Source organism: Hyla sarda, chromosome 6, assembly GCF_029499605.1.
Source record: "Hyla sarda isolate aHylSar1 chromosome 6, aHylSar1.hap1, whole genome shotgun sequence".
NCBI classification, from domain to species: Eukaryota; Metazoa; Chordata; class Amphibia; order Anura; family Hylidae; genus Hyla; species Hyla sarda.
In genome coordinates, this window is record NC_079194.1 from 282,563,121 (window position 1) to 282,576,928 (window position 13,808).

Below are 13,808 nucleotides of genomic sequence, written 5' to 3' on the forward strand. Positions count from 1 at the left end.
CAACACCAAATTTATTCACAGGACTGCTGCTGTCAGAAAACAAACAAGGAGAAGACTAAAGATAGCTCACGGAATGATAAGGTTGGGAAGGAACCCTAAGTGAGGATCATACCCCTAGACCAATGAGTCGACACAGCGTTTCCACTGAAGACAGCATTCGCAGGTTTTCACTTCTACAATGCTCAGAGTTGAATTAAGGTAACCAAAAAGTAAAGTCTTCTCCGGAAACACCTCTGTCCGTGACTTAAAGCAAACCGCTCTGGTAAAGAGCAGATGAAACCGATTTATGAGAGGTGAGGGCGGCAAATGAAGGTGGTGCCAGGGCTCGTCCGAAATTTGAACCCGGGGCCTCTCGCACCCGAAGGGAGAATCATACCACCAGACCAACGAGCCAGAATTCTGCCATGCTCCTGAGGCGTGTCAGGTACTTTTGTCTTGGCAGACACTGGTGCCAGAAAACACACAAGGAGAAGACTACATACTACTCATGGAACTGGATGAGCGGGTATGCTAGGAAAAGCTAGGGCTCGTTTAGGATTTGAACCCGGGACCTCTCGCACCCTAAGCGAGAATCATACCCCTAGACCAACGAGCCAAGCTGAGACAGCAGCAAAAGGACGTTTGCCAACACCAACGAGCCAAGCTGAGACAACGTCGAAAGGCCGTTTGCCAACACCAAATTTATTCACAGGACTGCTGCTGTCAGAAAACAAACAAGGAGAAGACTAAAGATAGCTCACGGAATGATAAGGATGGGAAGGAACCCTAAGTGAGGATCATACCCCTAGACCAATGAGTCGACACAGCGTTTCCACTGAAGACAGCATTCCCAGGTTTTCACTTCTACAATGCTCAGAGTTGAATTAAGGTAACCAAAAAGTAAAGTCTTCTCCGGAAACACCTCTGTCCGTGACTTAAAGCAAACCGCTCTGGTAAAGAGCAGATGAAACCGATTTATGAGAGGTGAGGGCGGCAAATGAAGGTGGTGCCAGGGCTCGTCCGAAATTTGAACCCGGGGCCTCTCGCACCCGAAGGGAGAATCATACCACCAGACCAACGAGCCAGAATTCTGCCATGCTCCTGAGGCGTGTCAGGTACTTTTGTCTTGGCAGACACTGGTGCCAGAAAACACACAAGGAGAAGACTACATACTACTCATGGAACTGGATGAGCGGGTATGCTAGGAAAAGCTAGGGCTCGTTTAGGATTTGAACCCGGGACCTCTCGCACCCTAAGCGAGAATCATACCCCTAGACCAACGAGCCAAGCTGAGACAGCAGCAAAAGGACGTTTGCCAACACCAACGAGCCAAGCTGAGACAACGTCGAAAGGCCGTTTGCCAACACCAAATTTATTCACAGGACTGCTGCTGTCAGAAAACAAACAAGGAGAAGACTAAAGATAGCTCACGGAATGATAAGGATGGGAAGGAACCCTAAGTGAGGATCATACCCCTAGACCAATGAGTCGACACAGCGTTTCCACTGAAGACAGCATTCGCAGGTTTTCACTTCTACAATGCTCAGAGTTGAATTAAGGTAACCAAAAAGTAAAGTCTTCTCCGGAAACACCTCTGTCCGTGACTTAAAGCAAACCGCTCTGGTAAAGAGCAGATGAAACCGATTTATGAGAGGTGAGGGCGGTAAATGAAGGTGGTGACAGGGCTCGTCCGGGATTCGAACCCGGGGCCTCTCGCACCCGAAGCGAGAATCATACCACTAGACCAACGAGCCAGAATTCTGCCATACTCCTGAGGCGTGTCAGGTACTTTTGCCTTGGCAGATTTGCAAAAATCCATTGGGTGGAGGCTTACTATGGGCATGTTGACAAGACGTGAGAAAAAGGAGAAAGGTCACTCCTCAGGAAAAGCTAGGGCTCGTCCGGGATTTGAACCTCTCGCACCCAAAGCGAGAATCATACCCCTAGACCAACGAGCCAGAGGTGGCAGCTGCTGGTTTCCTTCCTATGCTGACTTTGACCTCTCAAAGTATGCTGCCATGTGGAGAGCTTGCTTGGCACCTACAGAGGCAAATATCAATCTCTAATGGATCATCTGCATAAAAGTCCATTCAGAATGATAGACAATTAAAATAAAAGAAAGGCACTTTGCAGTAATTACATGTATTGCATAAGCCAGTGAGGGGTTGGACACTGGTGCCAGAAAACACACAAGGAGAAGACTACATGCTACTCATGGAACTGGATGAGCAGGAATGCTCTCAAAAGGTGGGCTCGTCCGGGATTTGAACCCGGGACCTCTCGCACCCTAAGCGAGAATCATACCCCTAGACCAACGAGCCAAGCTGAGACAGCTTCAAAAGGCCGTTTGCCAACACCAACGAGCCAAGCTGAGACAGCGTCGAATGGCCGTTTGTCAACACCAAATTTATTCACACACAGGACTGAGAAGGACAGAAGTTCCACACCGCTGTTGTCAGAAAACAAACAAGGAGAAGACTAAAGATAGCTCACGGAATGATAAGGTTGGGAAGGAACCCTAAGTGAGGATCATACCCCTAGACCAATGAGTCGACACAGCGTTTCCACTGAAGACAGCATTGGCAGGTTTTCACTTCTACAATGCTCAGAGTTGAATTAAGGTAACCAAAAAGTAAAGTCATCTCCGAAAACCCCTCTGTCCGTGATTTAAAGCAAACCGCTCTGGTAAAGAGCAGATGAAACCGATTTATGAGAGGTGAGGGCGGCAAATGAAGGTGGTGACAGGGCTCATCAGGGATTCGAACCCGGGGCCTCTCGCACCCTAAGCGAGAATCATTCCTCTAGACCAACGAGCCAGAATTCTGCCATACTCCTGAGGCGTGTCAGGTACTTTTGTCTTGGCAGATTTGCAAAAAATCCATTGGGTGGAGGCTTACTATGGGCATGTTGACAAGAGGTGAGAAAAAGGAGAAAGGTCACTCCTCAGGAAAAACCAGGGCTCGTCCGGGATTTGAACCCGGGACCTCTCGAACCCAAAGCGAGAATCATACCCCTAGACCAACGAGCCAGAGGTGGCAGCTGCTGGTTTCCTTCCTATGCTGACTTTGACCTCTCAAAGTATGCTGCCATGTGGAGAGCTTGCTTGGCACCTACAGAGGCAAATATCAATCTCTAATGGATCATCTGCATAAAAGTCCATTCAGAATGATAGACAATTAAAATAAAAGAAAGGCACTTTGCAAGCATTACATGTATTGCATAAGCCAGTGAGGGGTTGGACACTGGTGCCAGAAAACACACAAGGAGAAGACTACATGCTACTCATGGAACTGGATGAGCAGGAATGCTCTCAAAAGGTGGGCTCGTCCGGGATTTGAACCCGGGACCTCTCGCACCCTAAGCGAGAATCATACCCCTAGACCAACGAGCCAAGCTGAGACAGCTTCAAAAGGCCGTTTGCCAACACCAACGAGCCAAGCTGAGACAGCGTCGAATGGCCGTTTGTCAACACCAAATTTATTCACACACAGGACTGAGAAGGACAGAAGTTCCACACCGCTGTTGTCAGAAAACAAACAAGGAGAAGACTAAAGATAGCTCACGGAATGATAAGGTTGGGAAGGAACCCTAAGTGAGGATCATACCCCTAGACCAATGAGTCGACACAGCGTTTCCACTGAAGACAGCATTGGCAGGTTTTCACTTCTACAATGCTCAGAGTTGAATTAAGGTAACCAAAAAGTAAAGTCATCTCCGAAAACACCTCTGTCCGTTATTTAAAGCAAACCGCTCTGGTAAACAGCAGATGAAACCGATTTATGAGAGGTGAGGGCGGCAAATGAAGGTGGTGACAGGGCTCGTCCGGGATTCGAACCCGGGGCCTCTCGCACCCGAAGCGAGAATCATACCTCTAGACCAACGAGCCAGAATTCTGCCATACTCCTGAGGCGTGTCAGGTACTTTTGCCTTGGCAGATTTGCAAAAATCCATTGGGTGGAGACTTACTATGGGCATGTTGACAAGAGGTGAGAAAAAGGAGAAAGGTCACTCCTCAGGAAAAGCTAGGGCTCGTTCGGGATTTGAACCCGAGACCTCTCGCACCCAAAGCGAGAATCATACCCCTAGACCAACGAGCCAGAGGTGGCAGCTGCTGGTTTCCTTACTATGCTGACTTTGACCTCTCAAAGTATGCTGCCATGTGGGGAGCTTGCTTGGCACCTACAGAGGCAAATATCAATCTCTAATGGATCATCTGCATAAAAGTCCATTCAGAATAATAGACAATTAAAATAAAATAAAGGCACTTTGCAAGCATTACATGTATTGCATAAGCCAGTGAGGGGTTGGACACTGGTGCCAGAAAACACACAAGGAGAAGACTACATGCTACTCATGGAACTGGATGAGCAGGAATGCTCTCAAAAGGTGGGCTCGTCCGGGATTTGAACCCGGGACCTCTCGCACCCTAAGCGAGAATCATACCCCTAGACCAACGAGCCAAGCTGAGACAGCTTCAAAAGGCCGTTTGCCAACACCAACGAGCCAAGCTGAGACAGCGTCGAATGGCCGTTTGTCAACACCAAATTTATTCACACACAGGACTGAGAAGGACAGAAGTTCCACACCGCTGTTGTCAGAAAACAAACAAGGAGAAGACTAAAGATAGCTCACGGAATGATAAGGTTGGGAAGGAACCCTAAGTGAGGATCATACCCCTAGACCAATGAGTCGACACAGCGTTTCCACTGAAGACAGCATTGGCATACTCTTGAGGCGTGTCAGGTACTTTTGTCTTGGCAGATTTGCAAAAAATCCATTGGGTGGAGGCTTACTATGGGCATGTTGACAAGAGGTGAGAAAAAGGAGAAAGGTCACTCCTCAGGAAAAACCAGGGCTCGTCCGGGATTTGAACCCGGGACCTCTCGCACCCAAAGCGAAAATCATACCCCTAGACCAACGAGCCAGAGGTGGCAGCTGCTGGTTTCCTTCCTATGCTGACTTTGACCTCTCAAAGTATGCTGCCATGTGGAGAGCTTGCTTGGCACCTACAGAGGCAAATATCAATCTCTAATGGATCATCTGCATAAAAGTCCATTCAGAATGATAGACAATTAAAATAAAAGAAAGGCACTTTGCAAGCATTACATGTATTGCATAAGCCAGTGAGGGGTTGGACACTGGTGCCAGAAAACACACAAGGAGAAGACTACATGCTACTCATGGAACTGGATGAGCAGGAATGCCCTCAAAAGGTTGGCTCGTCCGGGATTTGAACCCGGGACCTCTCGCACCCTAAGCGAGAATCATACCCCTAGACCAACGAGCCAAGCTGAGACTGCACCAAAAGGACGTTTGCCAACACCAACGAGCCAAGCTGAGACAACGTCGAAAGGCCGTTTGCCAACACCAAATTTATTCACAGGACTGCTGCTGTCAGAAAACAAACAAGGAGAAGACTAAAGATAGCTCACGGAATGATAAGGATGGGAAGGAACCCTAAGTGAGGATCATACCCCTAGACCAATGAGTCGACACAGCGTTTCCACTGAAGACAGCATTGGCAGGTTTTCACTTCTACAATGCTCAGAGTTGAATTAAGGTAACCAAAAAGTAAAGTCTTCTCCGGAAACACCTCTGTCCGTGACTTAAAGCAAACCGCTCTGGTAAAGAGCAGATGAAACCGATTTATGAGAGGTGAGGGCGGTAAATGAAGGTGGTGACAGGGCTCGTCCGGGATACGAACTCGGGGCCTCTCACACCCGAAGCGAGAATCATACCACTAGACCAACGAGCCAGAATTCTGCCATACTCCTGAGGCGTGTCAGGTACTTTTGTCTTGGCAGACACTGGTGCCAGAAAACACACAAGTAGAAGACTACATGCTACTCATGGAACTGGATGAGCAGGAATGCTCTCAAAAGGTGGGCTCGTCCGGGATTTGAACCCGGGACCTCTCGCACCCTAAGCGAGAATCATACCCCTAGACCAACGAGCCAAGCAGAGACAGCACTAAAAGGACGTTTGCCAACACCAACGAGCCAAGCTGAGACAACGTCGAAAGGCCGTTTGCCAACACCAAATTTATTCACAGGACTGCTGCTGTCAGAAAACAAACAAGGAGAAGACTAAAGATAGCTCACGGAATGATAAGGTTGGGAAGGAACCCTAAGTGAGGATCATACCCCTAGACCAATGAGTCGACACAGCGTTTCCACTGAAGACAGCATTGGCAGGTTTTCACTTCTACAATGCTCAGAGTTGAATTAAGGTAACCAAAAAGTAAAGTCTTCTCCGAAAACACCTCTGTCCGTGATTTAAAGCAAACCGCTCTGGTAAACAGCAGATGAAACCGATTTATGAGAGGTGAGGGCGGCAAATGAAGGTGGTGATAGGGCTCGTCCGGGATTCGAACCCGGGGCCTCTCTCACCCAAAGCGAGAATAATACCTCTAGACCAACAAGCCAGAATTCTGCCATACTCCTGAGTCGTGTCAGGTACTTTTGGCTTGGCAGATTTGCAAAAAATCCATTGGGTGGAGGCTTACTATGGGCATGTTGACAAGAGGTGAGAAAAAGGAGAAAGGTCACTCCTCAGGAAAAGCTAGGGCTCGTCCGGGATTTGAACCCGGGACCTCTCGCACCCAAAGCGAGAATCATACCCCTAGACCAACGAGCCAGAGGTGGCAGCTGCTGGTTTCCTTCCTATGACGACTTTGACCTCTCAAAGTATGCTGCCATGTGGAGAGCTTGCTTGGCACCTACAGAGGCAAATATCAATCTCTAATGGATCATCTGCATAAAAGTCCATTCAGAATGATAGACAATTAAAATAAAAGAAAGGCACTTTGCAAGCATTACATGTATTGCATAAGCCAGTGAGGGGTTGGACACTGGTGCCAGAAAACACACAAGGAGAAGACTACATGCTACTCATGGAACTGGATGAGCAGGAATGCCCTCAAAAGGTTGGCTCGTCCGGGATTTGAACCCGGGACCTCTCGCACCCTAAGCGAGAATCATACCCCTAGACCAACGAGCCAAGCTGAGACTGCACCAAAAGGACGTTTGCCAACACCAACGAGCCAAGCTGAGACAACGTCGAAAGGCCGTTTGCCAACACCAAATTTATTCACAGGACTGCTGCTGTCAGAAAACAAACAAGGAGAAGACTAAAGATAGCTCACGGAATGATAAGGATGGGAAGGAACCCTAAGTGAGGATCATACCCCTAGACCAATGAGTCGACACAGCGTTTCCACTGAAGACAGCATTGGCAGGTTTTCACTTCTACAATGCTCAGAGTTGAATTAAGGTAACCAAAAAGTAAAGTCTTCTCCGGAAACACCTCTGTCCGTGACTTAAAGCAAACCGCTCTGGTAAAGAGCAGATGAAACCGATTTATGAGAGGTGAGGGCGGTAAATGAAGGTGGTGACAGGGCTCGTCCGGGATACGAACTCGGGGCCTCTCACACCCGAAGCGAGAATCATACTACTAGACCAACGAGCCAGAATTCTGCCATACTCCTGAGGCGTGTCAGGTACTTTTGTCTTGGCAGACACTGGTGCCAGAAAACACACAAGTAGAAGACTACATGCTACTCATGGAACTGGATGAGCAGGAATGCTCTCAAAAGGTGGGCTCGTCCGGGATTTGAACCCGGGACCTCTCGCACCCTAAGCGAGAATCATACCCCTAGACCAACGAGCCAAGCAGAGACAGCACTAAAAGGACGTTTGCCAACACCAACGAGCCAAGCTGAGACAACGTCGAAAGGCCGTTTGCCAACACCAAATTTATTCACAGGACTGCTGCTGTCAGAAAACAAACAAGGAGAAGACTAAAGATAGCTCACGGAATGATAAGGTTGGGAAGGAACCCTAAGTGAGGATCATACCCCTAGACCAATGAGTCGACACAGCGTTTCCACTGAAGACAGCATTGGCAGGTTTTCACTTCTACAATGCTCAGAGTTGAATTAAGGTAACCAAAAAGTAAAGTTTTCTCCGAAAACACCACTGTCCGTGATTTAAAGCAAACTGTTTTGGTAAACAGCAGATTAAACCGATTTATGAGAGGTGAGGGCGGCAAATGAAGGTGGTGACAGGGCTCATCAGGGATTCGAACCCGGGGCCTCTCGCACCCTAAGCGAGAATCATTCCTCTAGACCAACGAGCCAGAATTCTGCCATACTCCTGAGGCGTGTCAGGTACTTTTGTCTTGGCAGATTTGCAAAAAATCCATTGGGTGGAGGCTTACTAGGGGCATGTTGACAAGAGGTGAGAAAAAGGAGAAAGGTCACTCCTCAGGAAAAACCAGGGCTCGTCCGGGATTTGAACCCGGGACCTCTCGCACCCAAAGCGAGAATCATACCCCTAGACCAACGAGCCAGAGGTGGCAGCTGCTGGTTTCCTTCCTATGCTGACTTTGACCTCTCAAAGTATGCTGCCATGTGGAGAGCTTGCTTGGCACCTACAGAGGCAAATATCAATCTCTAATGGATCATCTGCATAAAAGTCCATTCAGAATGATAGACAATTAAAATAAAAGAAAGACACTTTGCAAGCATTACATGTATTGCATAAGCCAGTGAGGGGTTGGACACTGGTGCCAGAAAACACACAAGGAGAAGACTACATGCTACTCATGGAACTGGATGAGCAGGAATGCTCTCAAAAGGTGGGCTCGTCCGGGATTTGAACCCGGGATCTCTCGCACCCTAAGCGAGAATCATACCACTAGAACAACAAGCCAAGCTGAGACAGCTTCAAAAGGCCGTGTGCCAACACCAACGAGCCAAGCTGAGACAGCGTCGAACGGCCGTTTGTCAACACCAAATTTATTCACACACAGGACTGAGAAGGACAGAAGTTCCACACCGCTGTTGTCAGAAAACAAACAAGGAGAAGACTAAAGATAGCTCACGGAATGATAAGGTTGGGAAGGAACCCTAAGTGAGGATCATACCCCTAGACCAATGAGTCGACACAGCGTTTCCACTGAAGACAGCATTGGCAGGTTTTCACTTCTACAATGCTCAGAGTTGAATTAAGGTAACCAAAAAGTAAAGTCTTCTCCGAAAACACCTCTGTCCGTGATTTAAAGCAAACCGCTCTGGTAAACAGCAGATGAAACCGATTTATGAGAGGTGAGGGCGGCAAATGAAGGTGGTGACAGGGCTCGTCCGGGATTCGAACCCGGGGCCTCTCGCACCCGAAGCGAGAATCATACCTCTAGACCAACGAGCCAGAATTCTGCCATACTCCTGAGGCGTGTCAGGTACTTTTGCCTTGGCAGATTTGCAAAAATCCATTGGGTGGAGGCTTACTATGGGCATGTTGACAAGAGGTGAGAAAAAGGAGAAAGGTCAGTCCTCAGGAAAAGCTAGGGCTAGTTCGGGATTTGAGCCCGAGACCTCTCGCACCCAAAGCGAGAATCATACCCCTAGACCAACGAGCCAGAGGTGGCAGCTGCTGGTTTCCTTACTATGCTGACTTTGACCTCTCAAAGTATGCTGCCATGTGGGGAGCTTGCTTGGCACCTACAGAGGCAAATATCAATCTCTAATGGATCATCTGCATAAAAGTCCATTCAGAATAATAGACAATTAAAATAAAAGAAAGGCACTTTGCAAGCATTACATGTATTGCATAAGCCAGTGAGGGGTTGGACACTGGTGCCAGAAAACACACAAGGAGAAGACTACATGCTACTCATGGAACTGGATGAGCAGGAATGCTCTCAAAAGGTGGGCTCGTCCGGGATTTGAACCCGGGACCTCTCGCACCCTAAGCGAGAATCATACCCCTATACCAACGAGCCAAGCTGAGACAGCTTCAAAAGGCCGTTTGCCAACACCAACGAGCCAAGCTGAGACAGCGTCGAATGGCCGTTTGTCAACACCAAATTTATTCACACACAGGACTGAGAAGGACAGAAGTTCCACACCGCTGTTGTCAGAAAACAAACAAGGAGAAGACTAAAGATAGCTCACGGAATGATAAGGTTGGGAAGGAACCCTAAGTGAGGATCATACCCCTAGACCAATGAGTCGACACAGCGTTTCCACTGAAGACAGCATTGGCAGGTTTTCACTTCTACAATGCTCAGAGTTGAATTAAGGTAACCAAAAAGTAAAGTCATCTCCGAAAACACCTCTGTCCGTGATTTAAAGCAAACCGCTCTGGTAAACAGCAGATTAAACCGATTTATGAGAGGTGAGGGCGGCAAATGAAGGTGGTGACAGGGCTCATCAGGGATTCGAACCCGGGGCCTCTCGCACCCTAAGCGAGAATCATTCCTCTAGACCAACGAGCCAGAATTCTGCCATACTCCTGAGGCGTGTCAGGTACTTTTGTCTTGGCAGATTTGCAAAAAATGCATTGGGTGGAGGCTTACTATGGGCATGTTGACAAGAGGTGAGAAAAAGGAGAAAGGTCACTCCTCAGGAAAAACCAGGGCTCGTTCGGGATTTGAACCCGGGACCTCTCGCACCCAAAGCGAGAATCATACCCCTAGACCAACGAGCCAGAGGTGGCAGCTGCTGGTTTCCTTCCTATGCTGACTTTGACCTCTCAAAGTATGCTGCCATGTGGAGAGCTTGCTTGGCACCTACAGAGGCAAATATCAATCTCTAATGGATCATCTGCATAAAAGTCCATTCAGAATGATAGACAATTAAAATAAAAGAAAGGCACTTTGCAAGCATTACATGTATTGCATAAGCCAGTGAGGGGTTGGACACTGGTGCCAGAAAACACACAAGGAGAAGACTACATGCTACTCATGGAACTGGATGAGCAGGAATGCTCTCAAAAGGTGGGCTCGTCCGGGATTTGAACCCGGGACCTCTCGCACCCTAAGCGAGAATCATACTCCTAGACCAACGAGCCAAGCTGAGACAGCACCAAAAGGACGTTTGCCAACACCAACGAGCCAAGCTGAGACAACGTCGAAAGGCCGTTTGCCAACACCAAATTTATTCACAGGACTGCTGCTGTCAGAAAACAAACAAGGAGAAGACTAAAGATAGCTCACGGAATGATAAGGATGGGAAGGAACCCTAAGTGAGGATCATACCCCTAGACCAATGAGTCGACACAGCGTTTCCACTGAAGACAGCATTGGCAGGTTTTCACTTCTACAATGCTCAGAGTTGAATTAAGGTAACCAAAAAGTAAAGTCTTCTCCGAAAACACCTCTGTCCGTGATTTAAAGCAAACCGCTCTGGTAAACAGCAGATGAAACCGATTTATGAGAGGTGAGGGCGGCAAATGAAGGTGGTGATAGGGCTCGTCCGGGATTTGAACCCGGGACCTCTCGCACCCAAAGCGAGAATCATACCCCTAGACCAACGAGCCAGAGGTGGCAGCTGCTGGTTTCCTTCCTATGCTGACTTTGACCTCTCAAAGTATGCTGCCATGTGGAGAGCTTGCTTGGCACCTACAGAGGCAAATATCAATCTCTAATGGATCATCTGCATAAAAGTCCATTCAGAATGATAGACAATTAAAATAAAAGAAAGGCACTTTGCAAGCATTACATGTATTGCATAAGCCAGTGAGGGGTTGGACACTGGTGCCAGAAAACACACAAGGAGAAGACTACATGCTACTCATGGAACTGGATGAGCAGGAATGCTCTCAAAAGGTGGGCTCGTCCGGGATTCGAACCCGGGACCTCTCGCACCCTAAGCGAGAATCATACCCCTAGACCAACGAGCAAAGCTGAGAAAGCTTCAAAAGGCCATTTGCCAACACCAACGAGCCAAGCTGAGACAGCGTCGAATGGCCGTTTGTCAACACCAAATTTATTCACACACAGGACTGAAAAGGACAGAAGTTCCACACCGCTGTTGTCAGAAAACAAACAAGGAGAAGACTAAAGATAGCTCACGGAATGATAAGGTTGGGAAGGAACCCTAAGTGAGGATCATACCCCTAGACCAATGAGTCGACACAGCGTTTCCACTGAAGACAGCATTGGCAGGTTTTCACTTCTACAATGCTCAGAGTTGAATTAAGGTAACCAAAAAGTAAAGTCTTCTCCGAAAACACCTCTGTCCGTGATTTAAAGCAAACCGCTCTGGTAAACAGCAGATGAAACCGATTTATGAGAGGTGAGGGCGGCAAATGAAGGTGGTGACAGGGCTCGTCCGGGATTCGAACCCGGGGCCTCTCGCACCCGAAGCGAGAATCATACCTCTAGACCAACGAGCCAGAATTCTGCCATACTCCTGAGGCGTGTCAGGTACTTTTGCCTTGGCAGATTTGCAAAAATCCATTGGGTGGAGGCTTACTATGGGCATGTTGACAAGAGGTGAGAAAAAGGAGAAAGGTCACTCCTCAGGAAAAGCTAGGGCTCGTTCGGGATTTGAACCCGAGACCTCTCGCACCCAAAGCGAGAATCATACCCCTAGACCAACGAGCCAGAGTTGGCAGCTGCTGGTTTCCTTACTATGCTGACTTTGACCTCTCAAAGTATGCTGCCATGTGGGGAGCTTGCTTGGCACCTACAGAGGCAAATATCAATCTCTAATGGATCATCTGCATAAAAGTCCATTCAGAATAATAGACAATTAAAATAAAAGAAAGGCACTTTGCAAGCATTACATGTATTGCATAAGCCAGTGAGGGGTTGGACACTGGTGCCAGAAAACACACAAGGAGAAGACTACATGCTACTCATGGAACTGGATGAGCAGGAATGCTCTCAAAAGGTGGGCTCGTCCGGGATTTGAACCAGGGACCTCTCGCACCCTAAGCGAGAATCATACCCCTAGACCAACGAGCCAAGCTGAGACAGCTTCAAAAGGCCGTTTGCCAACACCAACGAGCCAAGCTGAGACAGCGTCGAATGGCCGTTTGTCAACACCAAATTTATTCACACACAGGACTGAGAAGGACAGAAGTTCCACACCGCTGTTGTCAGAAAACAAACAAGGAGAAGACTAAAGATAGCTCACTGAATGATAAGGTTGGGAAGGAACCCTAAGTGAGGATCATACCCCTAGACCAATGAGTCGACACAGCGTTTCCACTGAAGACAGCATTGGCAGGTTTTCACTTCTACAATGCTCAGAGTTGAATTAAGGTAACCAAAAAGTAAAGTCATCTCCGAAAACACCTCTGTCCGTGATTTAAAGCAAACCGCTCTGGTAAACAGCAGATTAAACCGATTTATGAGAGGTGAGGGCGGCAAATGAAGGTGGTGACAGGGCTCATCAGGGATTCGAACCCGGGGCCTCTCGCACCCTAAGCGAGAATCATTCCTCTAGACCAACAAGCCAGAATTCTGCCATACTCTTGAGGCGTGTCAGGTACTTTTGTCTTGGCAGATTTGCAAAAAATCCATTGGGTGGAGGCTTACTATGGGCATGTTGACAAGAGGTGAGAAAAAGGAGAAAGGTCACTCCTCAGGAAAAACCAGGGCTCGTCCGGGATTTGAACCCGGGACCTCTCGCACCCAAAGCGAGAATCATACCCCTAGACCAACGAGCCAGAGGTGGCAGCTGCTGGTTTCCTTCCTATGCTGACTTTGACCTCTCAAAGTATGCTGCCATGTGGAGAGCTTGCTTGGCACCTACAGAGGCAAATATCAATCTCTAATGGATCATCTGCATAAAAGTCCATTCAGAATGATAGACAATTAAAATAAAAGAAAGGCACTTTGCAAGCATTACATGTATTGCATAAGCCAGTGAGGGGTTGGACACTGGTGCCAGAAAACACACAAGGAGAAGACTACATGCTACTCGTGGAACTGGATGAGCAGGAATGCTCTCAAAAGGTGGGCTCGTCCGGGATTCGAACCCGGGACCTCTCGCACCCTAAGCGAGAATCATACCCCTAGACCAACGAGCCAAGCTGAGA

General features: G+C 48.2%; 30 non-coding genes across 30 annotated transcripts; all 30 read right to left on the reverse strand.

The window, feature by feature from the left end:
- Nucleotides 1-1,661: 1,661 nt before the first annotated feature.
- TRNAP-CGG (transfer RNA proline (anticodon CGG)) lies at nt 1,662-1,733 on the reverse strand. The gene has a single exon. It is a non-coding gene; the product is annotated as a tRNA-Pro (tRNA).
- Nucleotides 1,734-2,228: 495 nt separating this feature from the next.
- On the reverse strand, nt 2,229-2,300 carry TRNAP-AGG (transfer RNA proline (anticodon AGG)). Its single transcript has one exon. It is a non-coding gene; the product is annotated as a tRNA-Pro (tRNA).
- Nucleotides 2,301-2,723: 423 nt separating this feature from the next.
- Nucleotides 2,724-2,795, reverse strand: TRNAP-AGG (transfer RNA proline (anticodon AGG)). The gene has a single exon. It is a non-coding gene; the product is annotated as a tRNA-Pro (tRNA).
- Nucleotides 2,796-2,935: 140 nt separating this feature from the next.
- On the reverse strand, nt 2,936-3,007 carry TRNAP-UGG (transfer RNA proline (anticodon UGG)). The gene has a single exon. It is a non-coding gene; the product is annotated as a tRNA-Pro (tRNA).
- Nucleotides 3,008-3,298: 291 nt separating this feature from the next.
- On the reverse strand, nt 3,299-3,370 carry TRNAP-AGG (transfer RNA proline (anticodon AGG)). The gene has a single exon. It is a non-coding gene; the product is annotated as a tRNA-Pro (tRNA).
- Nucleotides 3,371-3,793: 423 nt separating this feature from the next.
- Nucleotides 3,794-3,865, reverse strand: TRNAP-CGG (transfer RNA proline (anticodon CGG)). The gene has a single exon. It is a non-coding gene; the product is annotated as a tRNA-Pro (tRNA).
- A 139-nt stretch (nt 3,866-4,004) lies between these two features.
- TRNAP-UGG (transfer RNA proline (anticodon UGG)) lies at nt 4,005-4,076 on the reverse strand. The gene has a single exon. It is a non-coding gene; the product is annotated as a tRNA-Pro (tRNA).
- Nucleotides 4,077-4,367: 291 nt separating this feature from the next.
- On the reverse strand, nt 4,368-4,439 carry TRNAP-AGG (transfer RNA proline (anticodon AGG)). The gene has a single exon. It is a non-coding gene; the product is annotated as a tRNA-Pro (tRNA).
- Nucleotides 4,440-4,831: 392 nt separating this feature from the next.
- TRNAP-UGG (transfer RNA proline (anticodon UGG)) lies at nt 4,832-4,903 on the reverse strand. The gene has a single exon. It is a non-coding gene; the product is annotated as a tRNA-Pro (tRNA).
- Nucleotides 4,904-5,194: 291 nt separating this feature from the next.
- TRNAP-AGG (transfer RNA proline (anticodon AGG)) lies at nt 5,195-5,266 on the reverse strand. Its single transcript has one exon. It is a non-coding gene; the product is annotated as a tRNA-Pro (tRNA).
- Nucleotides 5,267-5,662: 396 nt separating this feature from the next.
- Nucleotides 5,663-5,734, reverse strand: TRNAP-CGG (transfer RNA proline (anticodon CGG)). Its single transcript has one exon. It is a non-coding gene; the product is annotated as a tRNA-Pro (tRNA).
- Nucleotides 5,735-5,863: 129 nt separating this feature from the next.
- TRNAP-AGG (transfer RNA proline (anticodon AGG)) lies at nt 5,864-5,935 on the reverse strand. The gene has a single exon. It is a non-coding gene; the product is annotated as a tRNA-Pro (tRNA).
- A 608-nt stretch (nt 5,936-6,543) lies between these two features.
- Nucleotides 6,544-6,615, reverse strand: TRNAP-UGG (transfer RNA proline (anticodon UGG)). The gene has a single exon. It is a non-coding gene; the product is annotated as a tRNA-Pro (tRNA).
- Nucleotides 6,616-6,906: 291 nt separating this feature from the next.
- TRNAP-AGG (transfer RNA proline (anticodon AGG)) lies at nt 6,907-6,978 on the reverse strand. Its single transcript has one exon. It is a non-coding gene; the product is annotated as a tRNA-Pro (tRNA).
- A 597-nt stretch (nt 6,979-7,575) lies between these two features.
- On the reverse strand, nt 7,576-7,647 carry TRNAP-AGG (transfer RNA proline (anticodon AGG)). Its single transcript has one exon. It is a non-coding gene; the product is annotated as a tRNA-Pro (tRNA).
- Nucleotides 7,648-8,043: 396 nt separating this feature from the next.
- TRNAP-AGG (transfer RNA proline (anticodon AGG)) lies at nt 8,044-8,115 on the reverse strand. The gene has a single exon. It is a non-coding gene; the product is annotated as a tRNA-Pro (tRNA).
- Nucleotides 8,116-8,255: 140 nt separating this feature from the next.
- Nucleotides 8,256-8,327, reverse strand: TRNAP-UGG (transfer RNA proline (anticodon UGG)). The gene has a single exon. It is a non-coding gene; the product is annotated as a tRNA-Pro (tRNA).
- Nucleotides 8,328-8,618: 291 nt separating this feature from the next.
- On the reverse strand, nt 8,619-8,690 carry TRNAP-AGG (transfer RNA proline (anticodon AGG)). The gene has a single exon. It is a non-coding gene; the product is annotated as a tRNA-Pro (tRNA).
- Nucleotides 8,691-9,113: 423 nt separating this feature from the next.
- On the reverse strand, nt 9,114-9,185 carry TRNAP-CGG (transfer RNA proline (anticodon CGG)). Its single transcript has one exon. It is a non-coding gene; the product is annotated as a tRNA-Pro (tRNA).
- Nucleotides 9,186-9,687: 502 nt separating this feature from the next.
- On the reverse strand, nt 9,688-9,759 carry TRNAP-AGG (transfer RNA proline (anticodon AGG)). Its single transcript has one exon. It is a non-coding gene; the product is annotated as a tRNA-Pro (tRNA).
- A 423-nt stretch (nt 9,760-10,182) lies between these two features.
- TRNAP-AGG (transfer RNA proline (anticodon AGG)) lies at nt 10,183-10,254 on the reverse strand. The gene has a single exon. It is a non-coding gene; the product is annotated as a tRNA-Pro (tRNA).
- A 140-nt stretch (nt 10,255-10,394) lies between these two features.
- On the reverse strand, nt 10,395-10,466 carry TRNAP-UGG (transfer RNA proline (anticodon UGG)). The gene has a single exon. It is a non-coding gene; the product is annotated as a tRNA-Pro (tRNA).
- A 291-nt stretch (nt 10,467-10,757) lies between these two features.
- Nucleotides 10,758-10,829, reverse strand: TRNAP-AGG (transfer RNA proline (anticodon AGG)). The gene has a single exon. It is a non-coding gene; the product is annotated as a tRNA-Pro (tRNA).
- A 396-nt stretch (nt 10,830-11,225) lies between these two features.
- Nucleotides 11,226-11,297, reverse strand: TRNAP-UGG (transfer RNA proline (anticodon UGG)). Its single transcript has one exon. It is a non-coding gene; the product is annotated as a tRNA-Pro (tRNA).
- A 291-nt stretch (nt 11,298-11,588) lies between these two features.
- TRNAP-AGG (transfer RNA proline (anticodon AGG)) lies at nt 11,589-11,660 on the reverse strand. Its single transcript has one exon. It is a non-coding gene; the product is annotated as a tRNA-Pro (tRNA).
- Nucleotides 11,661-12,083: 423 nt separating this feature from the next.
- Nucleotides 12,084-12,155, reverse strand: TRNAP-CGG (transfer RNA proline (anticodon CGG)). Its single transcript has one exon. It is a non-coding gene; the product is annotated as a tRNA-Pro (tRNA).
- Nucleotides 12,156-12,294: 139 nt separating this feature from the next.
- TRNAP-UGG (transfer RNA proline (anticodon UGG)) lies at nt 12,295-12,366 on the reverse strand. Its single transcript has one exon. It is a non-coding gene; the product is annotated as a tRNA-Pro (tRNA).
- A 291-nt stretch (nt 12,367-12,657) lies between these two features.
- TRNAP-AGG (transfer RNA proline (anticodon AGG)) lies at nt 12,658-12,729 on the reverse strand. The gene has a single exon. It is a non-coding gene; the product is annotated as a tRNA-Pro (tRNA).
- Nucleotides 12,730-13,364: 635 nt separating this feature from the next.
- Nucleotides 13,365-13,436, reverse strand: TRNAP-UGG (transfer RNA proline (anticodon UGG)). The gene has a single exon. It is a non-coding gene; the product is annotated as a tRNA-Pro (tRNA).
- A 291-nt stretch (nt 13,437-13,727) lies between these two features.
- TRNAP-AGG (transfer RNA proline (anticodon AGG)) lies at nt 13,728-13,799 on the reverse strand. The gene has a single exon. It is a non-coding gene; the product is annotated as a tRNA-Pro (tRNA).
- Between the last annotated feature and the right edge of the window lie 9 nt (nt 13,800-13,808).